The 26809-nt window shown below is 39.8% G+C and overlaps 1 protein-coding gene across 2 annotated transcripts in view; it reads right to left on the reverse strand.

Annotated features, from left to right (window-relative positions):
- Positions 1-26809, reverse strand: part of htr2cl1 (5-hydroxytryptamine (serotonin) receptor 2C, G protein-coupled-like 1) — a 130382-nt gene that overhangs the window by 75759 nt on the left and 27814 nt on the right. For both annotated transcript variants that reach the window (XM_067579893.1, XM_067579892.1), the window contains exon 3: positions 6448-6555. The gene's annotated coding sequence lies outside the window, so the exon portion shown is untranslated. The remainder of the gene's footprint in view (positions 1-6447; positions 6556-26809) is intronic.

The following is a 26809-nucleotide window of genomic DNA, read 5'->3' on the forward strand; positions in this document are numbered from 1 at the left end:
CATAATTATGAAGGAGGTTTGGTTGCTTTGCTCAAGGGCATGACTTTATCATCAGCATGGAAGGTGCTTCTAAGTTTCTCTCTCCATTCATATATCTTAAGTCAGTTCAGTGGCTGAACATCACGGACACATATCATCAAGGATTTAGTGACACATGTCTGCCCTCTACATAAAAATAAAGAGGGTGTGAGGAGTTAATTAGGGTTTATCCACCCAGCGGGGGCATAGTGATGAGTTGTCAACTGTGTGTCCCAAAGTTGAAGAACTCATTCAAGTTGATTACCTGTTGTTTTTATTGGCAATCAGAAGCCTGTGGGGGGGGGGGGGGTGAGTGTTGTGGTTAATGTGCTGCTAATTAATATCTGATTGCCCACTTAAAGCACAAACACTTTATTGCCAGAAGAAATATTTCAAAACCAGAGCGCTGCTGCAAGTGTTCTTGACTCGCAGCCTTGTCAGAGAGGAGTAGCCTAATGTCACTGAAATTAATGGGAATGAGTGCAGATTCTGTCCAGCTCCATACAGATTTGGGGTAAAGATGGATAGGTTTTGTCTTGGAATAGTGGCAAATAATTGCTGTCATGCTGTCTTTATTTATAAATTCAGCCAAGGCAAAAAATATTACATGCCAACAAGGCTGGGAATTCAGCCAGATACTGTAGGTACATTAGAACAATGCTAATTTGCTTGAATAGAAACATTAATAAATAAAAAAAATGGCTAATCTTCATTAAACATGTTCAAACAAGGCTAACTAAACGCTAACATTTATATCAGTGTTAAGTTAAGTGATTAACTTGATGTGATAAGTGTTTCAGCACCATGGACAGCGTCATAACACTGCAGAGAAATACACCTGTCTCAATGAGTACATGAGCACCATGGATAGCTTCACTCTACTGCAGAGAAATATACTTATCACAATGAATGCAGTACAATAGCACTGTGGACAGTACCATAGCAGAAGACAAGAGGAATATATTGACTCAAGGCCCGTGCATCCATTTCTAAGACGTGACCTGACTGAACCTGACTCAAACACAACCCAAGACTATAAGCTATATTTTTATAATGGTCCCTATATGCTTGTTAATAGCTTGTTATGCTAATGCAACGCCTTTTTTACACTCTTCTTTCCCTCTCACTACTGGGGATTGTGTATTAACTTGCAAGACATGCAACACATTGATGCAGCAGGCTGGCAAAGTCATTGAAAGACAACTACCCAAGATGAAACCTGTTCATCTGACAGGACTTGACGTGCTCAGGTCGAGTAACAGAACTCTACTCCAGGCGAAATAAAAGTTCACTTCAAGGCCGACTCATTGTTAGTGGGTTGGCGATAAACCTGCTGTGATAAGTGTGTTAGCGCCAAGGACTTTGTCATAATGCTGCAGAGAAACGCACCTGCCACAGAGCATACATCAGCACCACGGACAGCTTCATATCGCTGCAGAGAAACATACCTGTCATGATTTGTGTGTCAGCACCATGGATAACGAAAGGCAAAGTGAAAAATAAAGTAAAAGTATAAAAAAATGAATGTGTTAGTACCATGGATAGTGTCAAAGAAATGTAGAGAAATACGTCAGTCTCAATGAGTGTGTCAGCACCAAGGACAGCTTCATAGTGCAGTGACTAAATGAGCACTGTGGATAATTCATCACACAACAGAGGTACAGTATATAGTCTATCTCACCGCCAACACATGTGGTCTGCAGCCGGCATCACCGGCCAGGAGGTAGTAAGCTTCAGTCAGTATTTAGAGCAAAGTGTATCCCACAATTCACCACGTCTACTGTGTAACACCAATCCAGTCCAGACCAGTTGGTGCAGTTATATAGTCTATAAGCTCATTTTAGGACTGCAAGTCATAACCAAGACACAAAGAAGCTTCCAAACACTACATTTCTATGGAAAAACCTCCACTGTTGGTTACCTTAATACCAAAAAATCAATTCTTCTTTATGAGACGGATAAGAATAAAGTTGCAAAGTTGAGAAATATGTTTCTTCCCTAAAATTTGTATCTGACAGAAACCATTTAAAATAATGTTGTTAAGTCTACTCTCTATGGAGGGAGACCTCTCTGGGGCGGCTGCGGCTCAGCGGGTCGTCCACTAATCAGAAGATTGGTGGTTCAATCCCCGGCTCCTCCAGTCGGCTTCTTGAAGTGTCTTTAGGCAAGATACTGACCCCAAATTGCTCCTGAAGGCTGTGCCATCGGTGTATATGTGTATAAATCACCATTAAAAATCCTGATGAGCAGGTTGGCACCTTGCATGGCAGCCTCTGCCATCAGTGTATGAATGTGTGTGTGAATGGGTGAATGTTGGCACGCAGTATAAAGCGCTTTGAGCGGCTGGAAGACAAGAAAAGCGCTATATAAATACAGAACATCCAAATAGGCTGTTTCTTTGTCACACATCATGATGAAATAAAGCTTCTCATTAAGCTATTTATATAAGAATAGCAATTACACAACATAAAAAGCTGTCAAATTATAGCATAGTATTATAAGGAATTAGTCCTCAGATACTGTTAGTGTGCCAGCTGCTAGAAACACGACGCCTCTAAAGCTTATTCTAAGGTCAAAGCAAAGCCCTCGGAGCCCTCTGCCTGCATTTTGGCTTGACAAACCCATCACAAAGATATTGGCTATCTATCTTAATGCCCCGGTCGTGCCCCGGTCATTAAGAAAAAAAGCCTTAGATACTGCTCTCGAAAGAAATAGGCACAATTCATAGAAAATGACTATCTCAAGAGCTGTAAAGCATAATTAAGCTGAGTGAGTGAAGGGGAGTGAAGTGTCTCCGTGCTAACTGATTGGATTTGCTTCTTGATGACCGTGATGCTGCAGCTTTGGCAGCATATGGGCAAAACAAGCTGGCACAGAGAAAGAAAGAGAGAAAGAAAGAGAGAGAGAGAGAGCACAGATGAAACTACGGTGCAAGGCGGTTAAATATAACTTCATTCATATTTGACTCTGAATCATAATTGAAAAAGTTTGCTCACCAAAAAACAAAAGTTATCTGTTACCTGGCAACAAGAAAGTGAAGAACCTATTCTTCTGCATTTGCTGACCCTTAGATAAAACATACGGTGTGTCACACATAAAGATGGCCGCCATTTTTAGGGAGCATATGGAACAAAGCTTTATGTCACTAACGTTTTCTTTCTCGACTTACAATAAATGGTGTATCTGGCGATGAAAATGAACACTGCTAGCGTGGATGAACTGATGCAGCAGGCGTGACAGAGACCAAAGGAAAATTGACTTGAGAAATAGAGTCTCTTAGTCTCCCTCTTTACTTTTCTCCTCATTTTGCAGCAGCCTTTGGTTCACAGTTGACCTCCATAAGAGGATCTCTGAAGGATAAAATTGTTTCTAAAGGTAAAATCTTTCTGTGATTGAATGAGACTATTCTTTTTTTTTTTTTTTTTTTTGGTGTAATGATTGTCGAATCTAGTTGCAATCATGTATAAGCACCCAAAAGAGTGAAAAAGGTCATGTCATTGAGTTTTCATGTTTAAACAAGAGCGCTCACTTGAGTAGCGCTTTCTTATATCTTTAAAAATGTCAGAATATTGAGACTTTTTCTTGTTTAGTTATCAGTCTCTCTTTTAGAATGACACATCTCTGAATGAATATTATATATCAAGTCAAATATTGTTAAGGATTAATCATTAATATTTAACCCTTTCATGCATAGTGGTCACTACAGCAGACAGCTATTCAAAAGCCGTTTTCTTATGTATATGCATTGGTTTTAATGGTATAGTTGGACATCAGCCAACACAGTGGACTCTAGTGTGTCATCCCGTACACTGCCATCCATTGGCCAGCCTTTGTAACCATAGACTGTAATAGCTCAAAACCAAGATGGCCGCCTGCCAGCTGGAAATGCCCAACGACTCAGGAATATCTTGCCAATCCTTCTATAGTAATAAACCCTTGCAGGTAAATAAAAGTTTGTAACATCAAGTAACAACTAAGGAGTAATACAATTGTTAAAATTTCCAAGTATTGATTTTATGTTGGGAGAAAATGACAATTAATCATCTGTCCACTAAGTTGGACAAACTCCTTGAAAAATGTGCTCAAAATTTTTTTTTTTCATGCCTAAAGAGGAATAAAAACACTTCCTGACTGAGGTTATCATAATTCATGCATGAAAGGGTTAAGATAGTTTTGGAGACTTGTCTTTTAACAGTTATTTCTCTTAAATCTTGTGTTTATGATGAACATTGGAATATTTGCTCACAGGTGCCTTCAGCCTCTTTCTAAGCTTTTGCTGTCAGAAGAGAAACGACTAAAAAAACACACTCATATAGAGGTAATCTGTGTTTTAGTAGTGCGTTCGTCCCTTGAGGAAGTTCACTGACTCACACACGTTTTTATCAGATAGATCCACACTTCATTATGGCGGATCCCTACAGAAAAACACACAGATTTTGCGCCTTTAGCTACAGTGAGTGAAGAAGTAATTAAAGGTAGTACTTCTGCTGCAGATTCTAATTGATTCTGGCTTTAGGATCAAAGATATCGTCAATATACTCGTTTGTTTATGTGCAATCGCCATCTACAACAAGTATGAAACTGAGGAAGGAGGACACAAACAGATTAAAAAAAAAACATTCAGAGAGGTTTATTTGACCTTCATGCTCTGGTGGAAGTGTATAGATAGAAAGAACAAGAGAGGGAGGGAGAGAAAGAGAGATAGAGGAGCAAGAAAGTGGAAAGGAAAGCTCCTCCACACCTGAGGGCTAGAGACACTAATTAACTCGAGAGACATGACCTTTCTCTCCTCCTCCCTGAGAGAGAACATGCATGTATGTGTATGTGTGTGTGTGTGTGTGTGTGTGTATTTTAAATCAATACAATGGCATAGTCATCAAAGGCAGATGGAGCCAGTACATCATGTCTCATCTTCATGTGAGAGATAGAAAGCAAGAGGTATTAAGAGCTGGAGGGGAATAAAAAGAGAGAAGTCCTCGATTTTAAATCCAGCTGGGTTAAAAGTCTCATTAAAAACATGTTAACAATGTCTGTGTATGTGTCTGTGGGTCATATGTCTCTGTGAGGACAAATGTGAGTTTTAGAATTTGAAGGTTAATATGTTTTAGCTGATCCTCATGTTTTCAGTCGGTTGTTTGAGGACCGACGGCTAAATGGTTTAAGCTAACAGTAAGGTTTAAGGTATGCATGAAATACATACAAAGAAGAATTGTCTGACAAAAGCCTTGTTCTGACATACATAAAAAACACAATAAATCTTAAAATCAGGCAACAACAAACCAGAACAAAGTGTCAAACAGAACAAAACAAGCTTAGTTTCCAAGAAATTTATCAAAACCTGCTGTTCCTTCCTTCCTGGAGGGTTGTACCACAAAACTGCAGCAGTATGTATATTGACTCATGGTCCTCTCATCAAGGCCTAACTATATTTAAATAATCCTTCACAACTATGTTTAAGGTTAAGGTTTTTAACGGCGAAATTTCAGACCAAAGCTAATTTATTTCAATGGAAATCGCTGCGATCAGCGGAGTGAAGCAGTAAAACAGCGGGAAGCTTTTACATTAAGTTTTATGTAGATATGCAAATGTGCATATCATGCTTTGCATCACGCTGAAATCATGTCTAAGGCCCTCTGGTGAATTTATTTTAATTTTGGAGAGAAAGCGAGAGAGAGTGTGTATATGTATGTGTGTGTGTCAGGCGTGTTCATCAAATAGGCCAATGAATAAATCTTGCAAAACTGCAGTGAACTCTCACTTATATCAAATATTAGAAGACAGCAACTCTCAAGCAGTAGTGCGAATAAAACTGAGCTAATTAATGTGAAGTCGTCCGAGTTGGCTGGAAGCTGCAGCTTTCCAAGACTGGGAGAGAGACTGAGAGCGAGAGACATAAATAGAAAGCTACAGAGAGAGTATATGTGTGTGTGTGTGTGTGTGTGTGTGTGTGTGTGTGTGTGTGTGTGGGGCAATCCCCTTAAACAGGCACCATCGGATGCAGACCGAGAGGAGACAGGTGAAAAACACGGAGGAAGACAGGGGAAATCGAGTATCCGCTGGAGGGGGATAATTAGGAAATCAGAGCATGTGTGTGTGTGTGTTTGTGTGTGTGTGTGTGTGTGTGTGATGGTGAACACGTGAGTGTATTGTGCATACTGTATATCTGCGTATATGTGTGTGTACGTGCCCTCATGTGGGAGATTTCCTGCTCAGGGACAGATGGTGCCACAAAACACTGAATGTTGCTGATGTTGCCTGGAACTAAACAGCATCTCTGAGCTCCGAGGAGCAGCGTTAACATGTTACAATGAAACATGTGTGTTATAACACAGTTTATACTATTGTTACTTACAGCACTTTCAAACAAATGAACCGAATTTGACATCAAAACAAGAAAATGTGTGTGAATGTGATGGTTTATGTTCTCACCTTTGCTGAACGCTGTTTTGATCTTCGTGTGGAACAAACCTCCTCAGATGAGCTGCTTTAGTCTTTTGTTGCATTCATGTGTTTCTTCAGTCTTCCTGACTTTTTAGTCTGAAACAGAAAAAAACATCACTTTTATTTAGACTTTTAATGAAGCTTAGCGAAGGTTCAGTCAGGAAGACTATGTTTTTTGCATGCTCAGGTTGTTAGTATCATCTCTCAAACCATCTGTCATTCCCTACTGGGTGTCAATTAAGACATCAACTGATCACATCAGCTGATCACATCTAACCAATAGCATGGTGACACACCTTCATTTGTCAGCCAATCATAATGCAGCTGTCTTTTTAAAATATGATCTCTTCTCTGTCTTAGTGCTTTCATGCTGCCGTTTTGCACACCCCACCACCACCACAACCACCACCTCCCCATAACCATCCAGTCTTCACGGATTCATCAATGCATCACTTCATCAGCCACCACTGCCACCAGTGTCTTGACTCAATGGGGGGAATCTATCTTGCTGCTTTACAGGACCAACGTCCTCCGATTTAATATCTCCCTGTAGAGTCTAAGCACCAAAGACTTTTGTTAACATCTGTATAATAAACCATTCTTTTTGCTTCATTCACTTGTTTCTCCCGATTGAAATAAAGATATCCGGAGCTACTGGGCATGCTGTTAAGGTCTCTGCACTTAGTTTAATCTTTGCTCTGCTCAGCTTTTCCCTCTAAACCATTGTGTTTGAGCGGTGAACAAACTTTTCACTCCTATAATCTTATTTCATTTGGTTAGTATTTAATTGATTAGTTTGAGAGTTTAACAAAGGGCAGGTTGGGGCTGAAATCTCACGTCTACAGAGTACTCAGTCGCTTTCTTCTCTTCTATATATTTACAACTCACTTTCCTTCCTTCAGAGAAAGCAATTTGCAGCCATCCATTGTTGTTGAGTTCGATAAACAGCTTCCACACACTGAGGTAATCCATCACAGTAAACACAAAGCCTTCATTTGGTTTTGTCAAAGTGCCTGTTTTATTGTTACTTCATTATCCCTAAGTTGAATGTTTTCTTATGAGTGTGCTTGTTATTTCACACTCCACTTATTGTCCATCACAATGACACTCGGAGGAAAAAAAATGGAAGTGTCTGAGAGGAAATAATCCATCACAAACATGTCGCTTCACAAACTTTATTGTCTCTCTATGCAAAGTGTCTCTGTTAGTCGGGTCAGCGGCTCATTTCGACAAAAGGTTTGACTCCATAAAGTTTAAAACAACACACATTTAAAACATTATACATCACACTCTTTTCAAAAATGATTGAGGGAAAATGTGGAATGAAATTGCTAATAAGTCTACTTAATCTAAATCTACTTTAAATGGACATATTTTTCATTTTTGCCAAAGAATTTCAATTTTTAAAAACAGCAGTCGAATGACCACATCTGTTGATCTACGACAGCTGACAAGTTGACACAGCCGCTAAATCATATTAAACACAGTGATATATGTCAAATGACTTGTGACTGGACTGATTTTTTAGTAGTTTTTGACAATATAATAATTTGAGCTACACTCATGATTGAATTTTTGTTAATAATGATGAAAAATCTGCATTTTGTGTGTTTGTTAGCAGATTTAAATTGACAGTATAAGCCTGTTTTACTTCTGTATGTAATGTAATAAGATTAAGAGTCTATAATAACAATATGTTTTCAACAGAGGGAGTATGATATGAGGTTAGAAACAAATATTACTGCACCTGTGTAGCCTTTTCTACAGCTATGCTAGCAACTCTGAGGCTGTACTTGGGCAAGATGGTGCTGCATGCTAACATTTGCACTAAACAGTTGCACTAAAAATAAGCATTTTGTGTGTTTGTTAACAGATTTAAATTGACAGTATAAGCCTGTTTTACTTCTGTATGTGACGTAATAAGATTAAGAGTCTACAGTAACAATATGTTTTCAACAGAGGGAAGTATGATATGAGGTTAGAAACAAATATTACTGCACCTGTGTAGCCTTTTCTACAGCTATGCTAGCAACTCTGAGGCTGTACTTAGGCAAGATGGTGCTTTGAGCTAATATCAGCATGCTAACATGCTCACAATGATAGTGCTAACATGCTAATGATTAGCAGGTAGTGCATAATGTTTACAACTTAATTAAGCTTGTTGGCATGCTAACAGTTTCACTAAACACAAAATACCACTGGAGGTTGATGGGAATGTAATTATTTTTGACCTGATGATGGCGTTACATGAATAGTTCATCAAAGTTATTACAATTCATCCTGCGGGGGAAATGAATGTCTTTACCAAATGTCACGGCAATCCATCCGATAGCTGCCGAGACATTTCTCTACAACAAGAATGTCAACAAAGTCATTAAGATTCATTGTCTGGGAACCATGAGTTGTTTACCAATCGATCTAGTAGATATTGAGATATTTCATTGAACAGCTGAAAACGTTGACCTGCTGGTAGCACTAATGGAAAAGTCAGAGGAAGTTGTCTTGGAACTTCATTATTAATGGAAAAACTTCTTAGTTATTTTAGGTTTAGTTGTTTTGAAAGTGTTAAAACTCCTGTTAATCAATTTGGGAATGATGACAGACTCTATATGTTTGAAATGTTTGTTCCCAGTTGGATTATTTGTACTTTTAAAATGTACTAAAACCACACTGGACCAAAAATGAGAGAGAAAACTTCTCTGTTTATTCTGTGCATGTCTTCTGTTTGATAAACGGTTGTGCATTCATGTGCGTCCCATACTGTAGCAGAATACTACTAATAATATTGTATTACCTCCACTGCCTCCTGTCTCTCCCTTTCTCCAATCTTCTTTTTCTCATTTTTCAGTTAATTGTTGACGGCAACACTGAAACCAAATAGTAGAGTCCAGCTGAAACCCCTCGGGACAGCCACCTCGGACCTAAGCTCTTATTACAAGAAGCCAAAAGCACAAGCAGCAATATAAGGGGAGCAAAGGTCAAAGCCACAGCAGCGGAAAAGTAGGACTGAAATATATTGCTGTGTCAGAAATTCTCAGTATAGATCTCCGAGTAAACTTTTTTATCTATCCAGGGAAATTTACACCCCACTTAACATTCACAATTAAGTCACACACGCCTGGCAACAAGCTGGGAGGTTTTCTTCAAGTACATATGAATAAAAATAACAGGACGAACCAATAAAGTCTGCTAACGTGCTAATTAGATCCCCTGTCGCCACTAGAGTTTGCGAGGCTTTTTTTTTTGGGAATGGAACATGCCTCCAATTAATCAAAAAGCCAAGTTGAAGAGATAATAAACAATAAACACCGTGTGGTCTCTAATGGGCGAAACAAGCTTCATCCTTTAATCTTATCTAACGCCTTCAGAATTGTTAAATAACGTCTTTAAATAATTTCTCAGGTTCAGATCCAACAGCTCCAATGGTAGAAAGCTCTCAATCTTAAAACACTTAACCTGCACCCTCAGTACCTCATACTTTAAGACTTTTGGTTTAATTTTTCATATATTGCATGGTTTAATTATAGAAATCTGAGCTCAGGTTGAGGTTGCGTGTATGATGCATAATATATAATCTGAATATGTTATGGCAGCATATGGCTTTTAGGAAATAAAAAGGAACATGCTGGTGTTTTTGCATGTTTTATAAAGCATTACATATCACAGTTTTGTACATTTTTGCATATATATATATATATATCTTCCCAGCCTCTGTTGGTTTTGCTTTTATTTCAATACACTATGAAAGTTGCAGAGACTTTAAAACTTGTGGGAAAGGTAATCCATCACAATGAACATTTAAATTGCTTTTCCTCAAGTTTACCTTATCACAGTGGAAAGCGCTGACTGAACTGAAACTTCTGCCAGTGTGGTGCATTCAAGTACTCGTAGGTGTTATTTCTGTAGTATTTTTTTTTTAATGCTGTCTTGTAAAGAACCACCGACTGACATACAAGATTTGACTCGTGTAAATAAATAAAAATACAGGATTCCCGTAACTTCAGTGAACATGTGGTTCGATCTTCAGGTAATAAATCTGTCTGGGACGGTTTCTCTGAGAAATAAATGGATTGACAAGAAAGTTCAAGTTCCCTTTTTTTTTAATAAATAAATAAATCCAAGAGCATTAACCAGTAAAATGCATTATTTAAAACAGGCAGATTCTGAGGTAGTCTGATTCCAGACCTCTGAATTACCTGCATTTCCAATCATTACAACGACTGAAGTAGTGCTGCTATTTTGCTCATTCGTGGCTGTTTCCCTGTTTAGAACATAATCTAATCAGAGCTTTCTACGATGCATTAAGAACGGGGGAAATCATCTTTCAATGAGTCAGAAAATTAGTGCCACTCATGAAAAATAGCAACAGAAAAATAGTGACACGGATGAGACTGATAAACCTCTGTCAAACATACAGATTTAGTGATTTATGAATCAGGGTATTTCTTTGATCATCGTGAAAACACTAAGTTCTTACATCAACCGCTTCTCGCTTCTGTGCCAAGTGAAAATGACAGAAATTGCCGTGAACACAATGTCAGACTGAATAATAAAGTGAAACAAGTATTCACTGTGATTCCTCTGTCCTCAGGCTATCTCCGAGGAATAGATATGACAAGACTGCACTTAAAATCCGCCTCCAGTCAAAAACGTGTTTTTCTTCTTGTTACTTCAGTCGGATGTTTAAACTTCACTGTAAGAGACGACATACGTGCAGATAGTGACGCTTAAAGGCTGTTACATATTCTTAGATTCTGTATAACTAATGAGGGAGAAGGAGTAGATGTCATTTTAAGAAATTATAACAAGTTGATTGAACTTTTTTTGTGGAAAAAACATATCAGACAAAACTTATTAGTAAAGCAGAGGATTTTATATGTCTTAAAATATGTCTGTAAAGGATCTTTAAACACTTAAACGCTTCATTTGAATCTACCAATTAAATTAAAGTACACAGGATTCAAAATGCCTGGACTTTCTGTTTATTTTTGGGACTCTTTGTGTTCTTTTGGTTTTGCTCTTTCATGTTATGTGAGTTGTTTCTTGGGAAGACTATTAGATTATTGGTTAGCTTGTTCCTTGGTTCATTTATTCAGAGACAGTTTGGTTTATACTGGGTTGTTGAGTGGTGTTTTCTGGGATTTGCTATGTTTCCCTTCTGTGTTCTTCACTCCTGTGTTCACGTTTTCCTCCTCTCACCTGCCCTGCGTTACCCTCGTTAGCTCTGCTCTGTGTTTTCTCCACACCTGTCCTGTATCAGCCTCGTCAGTCCTGCCCGTGTGTCTTGCCACCTGTTCCCTGTTGTCTATTAGTTCAGTTAGTCTATGAGTCTTGGTTTGCAGTCACTTGTTGTTGGATCATCTGTTCTGTCACGTTTGCTGCCTGCTCAGTCGTTTCCTGTATTCAGTGCTTTTTGTTTTTGCTTGTAAGTCTCAGCAGTAAAGTTTTCTTCAGCCCTTCTTCTCAGGTTTCTGTATTTGGGTCCACCTGCTCCGCCATCCCGGACATACAGATGTTATATACTTTGATACTTAATGGAAAAGAAAACATTTTTTTCTGTCAGCCTGCCAATCATAACCCACTAACAGTTATCCTAGCTCATTCGTATTTGTAATTATTAATGAATCATTTTACCAGTTACAGTAAAACCTCAAACACACAGCCAGTGTTTAGGATTGAAATGTCTCTTTGGTTAACAGGTGTTAAAAATGTTACAGAACCAAGCGGCAACCTTCAGGGCTGAAAAATGAAGCCAATGCTGAAGTGCCAAAAACTGCAGTTCCTCAAACGGCCACTTGTGGCTCCAAAAGCGAGTCAATCCCCATAGACCCCCATGTTAAAATGTTACAGCAGCAATAAACATGTTTACAGCCTGGTTTTGGTCTCTATAGCTAATTTCCCCTTTCATGACAACTGTACAAGGGGTGAACTTTACTAAGCTGTAAAGTTATGCATAATTAAGGACGTGGCCGCTTTGATTGACAGGTCACTAGCCGCTAGGTGGCTTGTTTCAGCAATCAGGCTTCATTCGGCCGCCTCAGCTCCACCTCATTTTGGATTAGCCGGGAGTCAGGCACCGCCAAGATGGAGATGACCATAGTCGCCCACTTTGAGCTTCAAAACCACTCTTCAGAAACCAATGAGTGACATCACGGTGGCTACATCCATAATTTTTACAGTCTATGTACAGAGCAGGTGATGTGATTAAACCATCCTGTGATCACAAGGTGATGTTTGTGCATAATCACATCTCTAGGTAACATCTATTTGACAACAATGATGAGTATATTTACAACACTGTCACACGATGCAATACCCTTATTAATGTTTGTGCAACAGAAACAATATTTGCAAGTGCTGATCAATTTAAAATGCATCAGACAAACACACACAAAGATTGGATTCTGTGGACATTGGGAAGGTTATCTTAGTGTTTTTATGCAGTATTGTGTTGTACAGAATGAAAGAGGAAGACGTGTAGAAGTAGAGAGGAAGGCTGATAGACAGAAGAAAGAGATAGGAGAGAGAAAAGGCATGCAGTTTGGTAGATTTTTTTTTTTTTTAAATGATTTGTTGCTGCATCAGATGGGAAGAAAGAAAGATCATAGCCAAGAGCTGAAAGACTGGAGGAGATAGAGAGAGTGAGAAGCTGAAAAACAGATGGGCCCCATGTGCACACACACACACACACACACACACACACACACACACACACAAAATGTATGCGTCCCTACCCACATATAGGAAATAATAATACTCTCTCACCGATTGTCCACTTGGACCAAAGAGATAGCTTCCTAACAAAGCTACAGAGTAAAATAAATAAAAAGTGCTGCCATATATAGTGGAGCCAGTAACCACACACACACACACACACACACACACACACACACACACAACTCCTGCAAACACACAGTAGCTTTCTGCTCTCTCTGCAAGGATCTCATTTCTTTAAAGACATAGTTTAAGTCATCAATGCACAATCAATACTATTTCCATACACAAGGGCAAAGTATGCACATAATAAATCACACACACACACACACACACACAAGGGAACAGGAATGTTGTTGGTATTATTGGAAATCAATCCTGGCATCCCAGTTAATCTAAAGTATCAGCATTTCTAGTTAAGAAGCTCAAATATAGAAATTGAAAATCATTCAGGATCTCATCCAAGAATAATTTTACCCCATCAAAATTAAATCATGTTAAATACAGCAAATCAATACTGGACGTCTTTTTTTTAACACGTCTTAATTTCCATCAAAATGTTTGGTCATGATTTCAAGCTCTTCAATATCCCATCTTGTAGTACATTCATTCCACTTCAATCATCCAATGAATCTCCGCTGAGCCCCGCAAGCCGTTTTTTTTTTTTTTAGCCTTTTACTAAAATGCAAAGTCATGATTTAAATAGGCTTAAAGGAAACGACGACTAAGCAAAATCTCTACAGTTTTACAGCCACATAAATATGAGGCACTTAAGGTAATCTATAGAGAGGGCTTCATTAGCGACCAAGCTTAGCCTCGCAGCTAACGACCTGCCGTTTCCTGTGCCAATAGGGGCAATTACATTCATACAGTATTCAAAAGTCTTGGCAACCTTATCACCTTGATCATGTCTGAGCTGCTTTTGAAAAAATCGCTGATCTTATATCTTGCCGTGTCAGACTAAGATCCAGTTTGTTAGGGGGAGTCATGCCCGGGGTACACAACGCAGATCTTACAACCGTCCGGGATCAGCAAAGCTGGCTTTGTACAACGTGTAACGTGCCAAAAAAAGATGGAGGCGAGCATCGCTATGGAAGCCCAGTATTAATGTGAAATGATGTTTTGACCTATCGTGATGCCCCACAGTGATATCAAGCCGTACCATCATAGATCCCTCTGACAGGCGACACCATTCCCTCGCCTTGACCTAACATACAATACCTTTAAGCTGTCTTTGTTATCCCGCCTAAGCAAAAAACATACACATATATATATATATGTATATGTATATATATATATATATATATATATATATATATATATATATATATATATTCTGTGGATTGACCTTGTCCTCTATCTACACTGCACCATCTATTTAAATGCGCCATGGAGCAATAGGTTGGCACAAATTACCAGCAAAAAAATGATCATTTTATAACCAAACAAACTACTGTTAATGTTTCCCGCCTCAGTATTCTGTGCATCAGTTTGGCCTTGAGGAGACAGAAATAAATTCACACCACCTGTGAGGTCAATAAAGACATAATTTAAACTATTCATCATATGGAAAATACATAATGAGCACAGCTTGGCTTCAAGGAAATTTATGGAGGCTGCACCCTAAACATACACAAACATTGTGAATCATAATTAAAGGAATATTCTACCAAAGACTTTGCAGGATCATCCGCCTCTCCAACATTGATCCATATGTTCAGCATGTTCCAAACACTCATAGTTTAATATCCATAACTAATAACACTGTGTTCATGTCACGCTATTGCTTCATCGGTTCCTCTTATGTTGTCATAGAATCTGTGTCATTGGACACACATATGGATTTGAATACTAGACGTGCAACATGCTGCCATTTATTGTGAATTCAACCTCCAAATAAGATCCCGCTGCTGCGATTCAAGACTCAAAAGCCACTGAAGAGTACAACATGAAAAAGCTGAGAAGGGTTAAACTTGATGAGAATTTCTCTGCCGTCTTTTGATTCCCTTCGGTAACACAATCGCAGCTGTAAAATAATATAATATGAATATAAAAGCACTTGTAAGAACAAATGTTAGAAAAGCCAATTGTTGCAGTAAATGGCTTCTCCATTCATTATGATATTACTTTAATGAGCTAATGCGTGCTAGAGACACATCACTTGAGAAACGAGCAACTTCTTTGTGCGCCGGTATCATAGCAATGTGAGAAAATAATTTTAAAACTGGAGCAGAGTATGTAAATTGCGTTCCTTAACACACTGACAGGCAAGAGGGAGCCTGTTACTTAAAGTCTGTACAGTATGTGTGTAAAGGGCATTATCCGTCTTTAATATGTTGTTGCTGTAACTTGTCTTTTCCTGTGCATTGAGCGTCCAAACCAGTTTAATCTGTGGTTTCGATTTAGCAACGACTGTTTGAAACATACTTGGCATTCTGTGCAGATCAACAGTGGATATGGGTGTTGTTTTTTGGTTGAATACTCCTTTAAACTTGTTTCAGAGTAACAAGCACAAATATTTTAGCTAACGCCTGCACACTTTTACATGTGTACTATCTATAAGTTACTTGATGCAAACATTTGAAAGCTGCTAATTTTGAGAGAGAATCACTTTTGCTTTTACAGCACTTAAACTGGTGTCACACACGTGCACGTGAAGCTGCAGGACCTCACACACACACTCCCTTGCTGGGTTTTAGATTAGCATGCAGCGTGAGTGTGACAGACATTTCACGTCAGCCCATTCTTCCTCTCTCTCTATCTCTCTCTGTCTCTCTTTCACTCCCTCTATCTCTACCTTTTCTCTCCTCCCCCACTTCTCACCAGTCTCTATCTCTCTCAGCCTCCCTCCAAGTCTATTATTTCTCCATTAAAATCCAGGATGACCCGTGTAATTGCCTCCAATGACTGGGTCCTAATGAAAAAAACACATCGCATTAGTGGGGAGACGCCGTGTGTGTGTGAGAGCCTGTGTGTGTGTGTGTGTGTGTGTGTGTGTGTGTGTTTCTGCATGTCAAGCTGCCGGGCCTTGACCAAAGCAGATAATATTGTCTGTCAGACCTGCCTGTTACACCCTTTTAACCAGCATCTGGATGTGACTCCGTGTGTGTGTGTGTGTGTGTGTGTGTGTGCCAACCTGCTCGAGCCCTGACCAATGCAGATAAATATTCTCTCAGACCCTCGTTCCACCCTTTTAACCCGGCTGCGTATGTAATCCTGTTTATGTGTGACTCAAAATTGCGTTCATAGACATGCATATAAATATGAAGTCCTAACCGCTGCTTGTATGAGTCAGTTGATGACAGGAGAGAGGGGCATTCAAGCATACTACATGTGGGTGTGAGAGAGAAGAGAGCAACGGGCGGAGAGATAGATTTTAAATGCAAAAAAAAGAGAGAGAGAGAGAAAAACAGACACTTGTTAAGCTGGCGGGTCCGACACAGTACAGATGCATTGAAATTCATGTATTGACTCGCTGGCTCAAGGATATACACACACACAATCATTCACAACAAGAATCCTTTTCTTTTTGATTACTTACAGGCCAGAGCTGAATATTGGGTGTAAAAGGATGAAAGAGGTTTTGGGGAGGGGGTGAGGGGGGGGGCATCATGGAAGGATGCAAAGAAAAAGAGAGATGATGAGATGAGATGGACCGAATAGATTCACTGTGTCTTATCGCAATCATCAAAATTTCAGTCTCCTCGCATTAATGCTGCTGTAAAAGATTGAATTTCATTCTTTTACTAAATGAGCTCCACAAGCTTCAGGAAATTAGTCTCCTGCATGAGGATTGATTATATGCAGATGACAAGTAACACATAAAAATGATCTATTATGAACATAGTGAGAAGTGTTGGGAGCTGGCAGCGTCGTACGATGAAAACAGGAAGAAAGGAAAAGCACATTATAAAGCTGTAACTGCAACAAAAACTCATTGTTTTTTGTAGTCTGGCTCCATTTGAAGGAAACAGTTGTGCTCAGAAGCCGTGAAGAGTCGGTGTATACATAGGTAGCATGCCAGCCAATGGGCTGGTTTCTCTAAATGGCAGTAAAGGCCGGATTAGTGGGCGCTCTGGGGTGGCATGGAGGCATTGCCGAGATGGCAGAAGTAAAGCTGGCCAGATACTGAATAGATTAAACTGGGTTTAAACCCTGAAGTGGTCACCGCCAACTAAATTTAGAATTGGGCAGAATTTCTACCAGATTGGCTGCAGTTAGACGGTCGCTTGGTACACGGTTGTGTTGTCTGATTGATTAGCAATCAAATGTTGAACTATCAAAGGGGTTTCTGACATAGTGCACATTTTGGTCAGTTTGAGCAGTTCAGAGATTCAGTTTCCTGTGGGACTCATGTCAAGATTCATGGCAAACTCTAGTGAGCTCATCTAGTGCACAACTGTAGTCTTGATACTGTGTTATGTTATCAATAAATTGAACTAAACACACGTCTTTCCAGCCATCTGCAGGTCCAAGCCCTTTTTTGCTTTCCCTTCAAAAAAATAAATTGCACAAAGTGAACATTGGTTAACATTTTGCCATCTTGTTGGATGAAATTTAATAGTAAATGTCAATGTATAAAACTGATTCAGGTTGCCTGTGTGAGCACCGCACATAGTGGCAGTTGATTGACAGCATCAGCATAGAAAGGGTGATCTGCAGTAAATCTGATTCATGGGCCCTTCTGATCATGGCAGTGCTATCAACATTCAGGTTAGCATGATCTAAACAACATGTAAAGTAGAAGATGGAGAGATTTTTGAGAAAAGATAAATAGACGATGGGTAATTCATGAGAAACATGCAGTTCATGTTCTTGATGATGTAATTTCAGTTGGTTTGTTGCTATTTTTTTAATGATTTAATGTTTGAACTTAGTTTCCAAAGATGGACACGACAGAAAATGTGTAAAAACAACAGCACATCGATTCAAGAGACAAGTGTTGGGACATGAACTGGCACAAGTGAGGAAGAGGAGGAGGACAAAACTTCCTCGAGGGAAAAAACTCTGCATAACACCTGTAAATACAGACGAAGAAAGATCGGATTGAAAAGAGCTGCAGTCCAATTAAACTTTAATGACACAACTGCACTACCACCACTGCAGCAACAGTAGCAAGAGGATGTTGGGAGCGAGAGCCAGATCATCTGAACCGATGCCGAACATGTGAGCCCACCAAAAAAACAGGAAACATCTGGGATATTGGGGGGAAAAAGGAGCGAGGTACCCCCCCCCTACACACATACATAGTGCAGAGACGCCCACTCAAATTTGGTTAAAGTCCAAGATAAGTGAAATTAAGAAATGTCCCACCATTCTTTTTTAGACTTTAGGGTGCCAAGGAGTCTGGTAAACAGGATGAAACTTGTCACGCAACATGAACACACATACAGCCTGTTTTCAGTTTAAAAAGGTATGTCACGTTCTGTAATGTAATAAAGAGATTCCCCATCTGATACCTGTGTCTCGACTAGCTGATTCCTCTTTTATCCGCCTCTTTCTGCTACAACAAGGACACATCAAGGCACAAAAAGGATATAAAACAATCCTCTTCCTGCGTCTTATCCTCTCTCTCTCTCCTCAATCATTGCCTACATCGTGCCATATCTAATAAAGCAGAAAATGAAGTATAGAGGCAGGGTTAGAGAGTTAAAAAAAAAAAAAAGTGACAGAGCGGAAGATATTAGAGAAAGGTCATGCAAGAAATAAAGATATTAATCTTGGAAATGGGGAAAAAAAAAAAAAGTCTTGCTGACTTTAGTGAGTTATTTGTCTAGACCACTAGATCACAATCCAATATTTGAGTTAATCCTTTCCATTCCTCTTCCTCTTCCACTGCACTTTTAATTTATTCTGTATTTTTTTTTGGTCTATTGCGTTTCACCCCTATCGACTTCACTTGCTCTCTTTCATTCCCTCCGGAGTTGAAGAAGGAAATTAACTCTCTCTCTCTTTGCATTTGCTTCAACCGTTACTTCTAGCATGTGGTTATCTTTCTGTATGGATGTACTGTAGATGTGCTGTATGGATCCCTCCTTTATAATCTATATTTTCCTGTTTTTTTTGAGTCTCTTCTACCTTCATCTCTCTTTCTACATTCCTGGCAGTAGAGGAGAATAAACCAGAAGCAGCCCAGACCACAGGAAGTGCATGTACGCGTGTGTATCTGGGGGTTTTTTGGGTACCAAGGTGGGCTGTAAAAGTCTGAAAAAACAACTTTAAATCACTCCCTTTCATCTCCTCCACCTGCTCTCCTTCCTCTTACTCCGCTGCACTTCAGTCCCTCATCCCATCCGTTAATCCCTTTATTATTTGTGTGTCACTTTCTCTTACAGTTGACACCTCTAAATCTGTCTGCCTCCTCCTTCTCATTCTCCAAGTTTTTTAATTTCTGGCACTCCACTTTTCCGCCATTAATCTCTTCGCTGCTCCTAAATCCCCCCCCCCCGGGGCCGTTCTCGCTCCGTTTGGTCCATTCACTCCTTTTTTTTCCTCTCCGTCTTTCCTATGAAGTCCCTATATCTCTCTCTCTCTCTCTCCTCCTCCCCCCCTCCCTTCTAAAAATTGCCCTGTCATTTCTCCGCCGCATTGCCTGTCCTTTTTCTCTGCATCTTCCCATTGTCACCTTCTTCCGCTTTCCTGAGCGAGCAAGAAAACATTGAGTCGGAGCGGTGATTCATCCTTTTTTTTTGTCGAGTCTTGCAATCATAATAGTAAATAATACACATAAGGCTTATTTCAAGGAATGTATGACATGTGGTTTTATGTGCTGAGTCATCCCTTTCACATCTTATCATCAATGCACAGCCTCAGCGATAACAACATATCACATAGTTCCCATCTCCATTATTATATCTCTACTGTGGCTTGTCGTTCTTCCCAAGAAGGATCCGAACCATCACGTCCAAAACAACATTTTATCTAATATGTTAGCATGCCAAATCTTGTCTTACCCTATTTAATCTTCACACTAATATCTTGTCTATCCAAACTGCTTCTTGCTCTGAAGATATGACGATTGAGTCAAAACGTGCAAAACAGTTTTGGAGGTTTTGTAGGTGTAACGCGGTGGGTCGTCTGCCAATCGCTAAAACACATGCTGGCACAGAAGAAGAAGAGTTCACACGCTGCACTCCGGAGCTAATTGTGTTAAAGTTAATAAGGACTTTGTGATGATTTGAAATAGTCGTAACTGTCTCTTTGGATTTTCTTTGACCCTTTCTGACTCTTTGTGCTTTTTGGGTGATGCCATCACACCAATAATAGTTGGATAATTTCAGAGGATATTCAACAGAATGCAGCATGAAAACAAAACAAGCGATAAACCAACGGGGCTTACATTAATAACATACAGTAATTAAAACAGGATTTTTGCACTGAAGAGATAATTAAATTGACAGATTTGGAAACAGTATTGAAATCTTACAGCTGGTATATAAAGCCAAGGCTCCCGATGTTGCTTAAAACAAATAATGGAAATAAGGCTCCACACATGTCTTAAAACATCAAAAAAGAAAAGGTTTTGACCCAAATTTATATAAAGTTTCAATGAGGATGACAGTATGTGTGTGAACATCATACAAATACTGTGTCCCAGTGTGTCTGTGCTCCAGTTCAGGGGCTGGATTTGCCAGAGGATGTGTTCCATTAAGGAGGGTCTTAAGTATCTGAAGGTCAGGTTGAACAAGTGTCTCCCCTACAAGTAAAACCGTCCCAGTCTCACACACACTAAAACAAATGTTGTGTTCTGGTCCATTTCCAATTTTATCACCAGGATGTTGCCCCCAGACAGCCAACAAGCATAAATACCAACAAAAATGGATTTCAGGTTACTGGTAAGTACTGGACATCCATATATACAGTATATGTGTATAAATTAACCTGCAGCTAACATGTCTAGGAAGGCTGTTTATATGTTTATTTTCAACTTGACATGAATGTTTCTTTGGTCTAATTAAGGGAATATCTCTACTAGAGACCTGAAAGCAATTTACAATGTGGCCATGTGATCTGTAATCACATAACAAGTTGATGAGGGCACCAGAAAGCTGACCAGCACGAAGTGAATTATAGGATGCTAAAGGCCAGAAAGGATACATGGGTTGTACCTTCCAAATTCAGGCGAAATAAGACTGCATTCCTCAGTCTCATTTGGAAAAACCTTTGAAATATGACAGGCTTTGAGATGGAAAGTTCAGTTTTGACCTTGAAAAACAGACATTGACAAAAGGATCTCACCACTCATCAGCCGGTTCTGCCTCTTGCGAGCTATTACATGAACGTTATTGAACACTAAGGATGTATTTGTTTTAGATATGTGAGAAGATTATAGTTTTTGTACATTTACTCACTGTGACATAAAGCAGATAAATCCCATCCAACAACGTTCATACGACTCCGTACGTGTATTTACAGTATATTAATTGTTATGTAATGCATTATTGTTGTTATGTAATGCATTATAGTCATGTTACGCAACGTCAGTAACTGCTTCTTTGCCAAGTGGACACTTTTAATCTGGTGGCATGAGGGCTCAGCGCCCAGTGAAGAAGATTACACACTAACACATGCGGAGGTTAACGGTAATCAAAATGAATGTGAAGCCGCAGAAAAGGGGGGAAAAGATGGTCAGTATGACGGAAGAGGAGCTAAAAGACGAAAGAACACATGCAGAGACGCAGGGAGACAAAGATGGAGCAAATTGCCAAAATAAAAGAGGAAGAGGTGTTTTGATTATTGTCTCCTGGATAACATGAAGATCATACAAAAAAAGTCTATTATTGATAATATCAAAGGCAGCCAAGGTGTTGAAATGCTTTCATAACTCTGCCTGCATGTGTGTGTCTTCTCATGTGTGTGTGTAGTACAATATATGTGTTTCCTTTTTTAAAAAATATGTGTGTGTGGTTTCCATTAATCTCCTCGGTAGAGCTTCCTAGTGGCTTCACTCATGTTTGAAGAAGCTATTTGAGACTCAGTGACTGCAGATTACCGATAAGGAAAATTACACTGTCAGAATCTATCAGGGAGAAAATCATCCCAAACGTGCGTCGTCCCCCCTCTGTGTGTGCATGTGTACATTCATATAGTCGGAAACAGAGGGTTTCTTGCTAGGGCATATGTCTGCGTGCATGGATGTTTTTGTATGTGTGCATTTTTTTATATCCCTCCTCCGGGGAGACCCCACGCACCGTCTGTCTCTGGCTGATTCAGTATTCATTGCCACAGAGAGAGAAAGAGAGAGAGAGAGAGAGACGGAGGAGTGAGGGGGGGAGAGGAGGAAATAATAAGAGAGGAAAAATGATGAGATGCAGGAAGGAGGAAAAAGCCAAAGAAACAGCAAGAGGGACGGAGGAAGAAGAGGAGAGAACATGATTTTCATTCACAACTCAATAGTCTAAACAGATGTCTCCACTCTGATTACAACTGCCTCTAAAATGCAGCAATTTTACATCCTGATGTTAGATGTCACCTGCATTTCCAAAAATGACTTTCCACCATCACGTCTGCAGCCATTTTGTAAGAGCAGGTGCTTTCTATTTTGTTTTGTATCTCTCTTCCCCCCCTCCTCCTTTTCCTCTTCCCCAAATGGTGGATCTCGCTGTGAAAAAAGAAAAGCTGAGAGGGGCGTAGGTGGGAGATGAGAGAAATAAATGGATGAGGTGAGGAATGAAAGAAAGAAAGACAGAGAAAATGGAGGCTGGAGGAAAGAGAGGGGAGGTGTTTTCCTTCCTGTTTGGTTTTCATTAGGGGGGTTTTCAAATGTAATGAGAGTCTAAGAGGGAGACAGAAGGAAAACAGACCACTGAGATAAATATGGAGACATACAGGAAGTTTGGGAGATACAGAAAATGTCCACAACAGAAGGAGGAGAAGGTGTGTGTGGTCTGAGAGACAGACAGATGCAACACATTGTTGTAGCTCCGTCTACATTTCCAACATCCTTAATTAACTATCACAGCGTGCGCCTGTATGTGAGAGAGAGAGAGAAATGTCGAAGCAAACATGGAAGATGCGAAACATGAATAGTGAACAGACGAGAAGAGAGATGGAGGTGGGAAAAATCAAGGCAACATGTTGCTTCCCACATGTCACTTTGTGTATGAATTAAAAGACCATGACATGCTTTATTTACTATTTAGCAGTGATGAAAGACAGGGAGCAGAGCGGGAAGGGAGAAGGGGGGGGGGGGTGACGCATGGCGGAGGTCACGGGGTCGGACTCAAAGCAAAGATGTTGCAATTACATGGAGGACACTGTCATAAAGAGATCTTGGCTAGCCTCAGTAGAATGCAATTAGCATGAAGAATAAGGCAAGAAATGCACTGAAATGATAAAAAAAACACCAATTAATCCATATATTAAACACCTTTTTTAAAAAAAAAAAGGAGAGAGGAGATACAAGACTTACATCTTCAGTAGAGACAAACAGGCTTGAGGCTGAGTGACAGTCAGACAGTATTGAGAAACAGACTAAAGCATTGTTAGTTTTTTATCTTTTCATTGGATTTGTTGACAACATAGGAAAAAAATATAGAATAATACCAGCTTTATCCTTCAGATAATGCAGGCTACAGTCTGTGCAGATTATAATGACCGTGACATAATGCTGTATTCAGTTTAGCTTTGTTGCATAGTAACAATAGAGTGAAATGTGTCTGAATGGCGATTGTGTTATTAAGTTAATTTCAAACTGGTCTCTATGTGTCGGAGCGAACGGAGACAGAAACAGTCTCGTCAGCTACAGCGCGGCGCTGATAAGAGTATTCTTCTGGAAGCGTCTTCTGAGAGTCTGAGAGTACAATACAGCACAAAGAAAGAGAGGAGAGAACAACCAACAAAATCCATATAATCTATATTAAATGTTTACCTCGTACCCAGAGACATTTATCTTAAATTCTAGTGGCGATCCCTGAGCAGCAAACACAAGTGAAACGTTATTTGAACAGGAGGTGTTTCATTTGGTAGTCTGGTTCCAGGTCTCTGAACAGTTGACTAATTAGAGCTTTGAAGGCGGGATTAAGATTGGGGACATCATTTTTCTATATAGCTACCTTGCCACATCCATGAAAAAGGAAATAACAACTCTTAAACCAACACACTGTATTTCTTTGGTCAACGGGGGGAAAAAACTCTTACAAACCACAACCACAGCTATTTAGCTGAATGACTTCCTGAACCTGTATATTGATTTTTTTTTGGTAATAAAAGAAAGAGGAGATACACTGACAGCTTAAAAATACAGTTACCATCTTGAAACTGGGCCCAGAATGGATCCAGCAGTTTGTTGGAACCGAATCCTACCTTTCACTCATACCAGGCCGTAGCAACCTGAGCCAAAACCCCCTAAAAAAGTTTGACAAAATCAGACAAATGAGAAGAAATTGCACGTAATGGAAGGTTGAAAGAAGGAACACATAAATTACAGAAGTAATTCAACACAAAACTGATCCACAGTCCAGACTACCTTTTTTGATTTTACCCAGGAGGATGAACAGAGTTTAGGGCTCTCTCTCTCTCTCTCTCTCTCCTATTTCTGTCACTTTGACTTTCACCTTTTCTCGTTTCTTCAGACTGAGATCAAAAGACGCTGCCCTCTCTCCCTTTGCCCGTACCCTTCATTATTTTTCTCTCTCTACATTCTCAGCTAACAAAGAGGAAGAGATGGAGTCACAGGTGAGAGGAGGGAGTCACTCAGTTCAGTCTCTGTGGTACTTTGCGGCTTCAAACAGAAGGTCGCAACAAGACCGCAGCCGAGGTTGTGACTTAATTTCCCACTGGGCCGTCCACAGACAGAAACGTGTGCAGTCTGACTATAGTCAGGTTAGACTAAATCAGCAGCATGTTCTCATTCCTAGGGCGTCAAATACCGACGCTTTGTCATGCACCTCGGCGTCTGATACCGACCCACAAATCACCCTTTAGGATCTGTATGAGACGCACCAGGCTTCCAACTAACTTCAATGTCACCCCATCCGCATCATTATTAGACGCCATGAGACCGATGACGTCTATATAAGGTGACATTTCCCCTAGTAGGAGGAGGCGAGGTGGGTGGATGGCTAGACAGTTAGGTGGCAAAAATTGGACTTTGCTGCAGTAGACCACTGTTTGCCTCCCACTTCCAACTGCGAGTGTCATGTTTCCAACCGCGACTCGGGATAATTGTGTCTCAAATCACATACTTCTGTTAGTGTACACAGTGTACTACATGAAAGTGTACTATGTATTACTGGCGTAGTGCGTGGATTTTGACAGGGTAAGTTAGTGTTGTCTCAAATCAAACACAGCTGTTGTGCACTTACCGGAAATGACGATCGCAAATTAGCATTAGCTAGCGTTAGCATTAGCTAGCGTTAGCATTCGCGTAAATCATTACAGACTGCTAAATTAACCCAAAAAACATACCGATGGCTTATATCCAACAACAGTATAGTGGTGCTTGGTACTAAAAAACACATGTACAACTTACATTTGTATAATGTGGCTATGTTCAACATAGTTACAACGTACTCGGCCGCCATTTCTAGTTTGAAAAGTGGTCCCTCCCCTTCTGCTACGTAGCCAAGATGGCGACCATTGAGTGTCCATAGTTCCACACTCAAGTTTTTGACTGTTTTGAGTGCACCATCCGGGTACTCACAGTGCACTGCATTTCCAATACTTCTCAGTGTTACGTGTACGTACAGAAGTATGCGATTTGAGACACAGCTTTGGTGTTTACTGTTGCCATGATGATGTTTCAAGTGGTCATTTTAACCCAAACCATGATCTTTCCCTAAACTCAACCAAGTGTTTTTTGTGCCTAAACCTAATCAGACCACACCAGCTGCTCTGAGCATGTAATACTGCCATGAGTAGGTCTACATTGGATTTAGTTGAAAACCTGGTGTGTTGCTATACAGACGCCAAAGGGTGCCTTGTGCATCTGCATGAGACACCAGAGGGGTGTGACAAAGTGTCAGTATTTGACGACCTGGGATGAGAACGGGCTGAAATCAGCCACCAACAGTCAAACTGAAACGTCTAATTTGTAGCACTGAGTTGACAACAGAGGAAAGAAATTCAGACTGTTGTTTCTCCGAGCTTCGTAAAAGCTGCACTGTCATCACGAGTTTCCAAATTATAAACATACAAATTTGAAAAGCAATGAAACGCAGTGAGATAATATATACAATATGAAATGGATGAATAATGAAGCCAATGTGGAAGAACTGCAAGATGTGATTCTTAATTGGCTCTTAAAAAGAAATAATGAAGCTGATTAGAAACACTCCAACTGCTCTACAAAGCTGCAAATCATTATTTGAATGAAAAGCAGCATATACATGAATTAATTAGATGAATTACCATCAGAACCGCAATTATTTATAATCAAGTTTTCAAGCTCCGGTTGCATTGCTCAATGCGTTTTGACTGCAGGAAAAACAAAAAAGTGAACATAAGCATATGTTTTAATTAAGGATATGCACCAGAAAATGTCTTGTATTTGCATGATATACATTTTCTACTTAACACACATTTATAATCCTATTAAAAAGTGAAATTCATTAAATTGTCACCATGGCAGGAAAAAGAGCTGGTCTGTATGAGTTATCCTACCACATCTTAGCGCAAAAGTGCTTATAACTGTTCT

This window comes from Thunnus thynnus, chromosome 22 (genome assembly GCF_963924715.1).
Source record: "Thunnus thynnus chromosome 22, fThuThy2.1, whole genome shotgun sequence".
In the NCBI taxonomy this organism is placed as follows: Eukaryota; Metazoa; Chordata; class Actinopteri; order Scombriformes; family Scombridae; genus Thunnus; species Thunnus thynnus.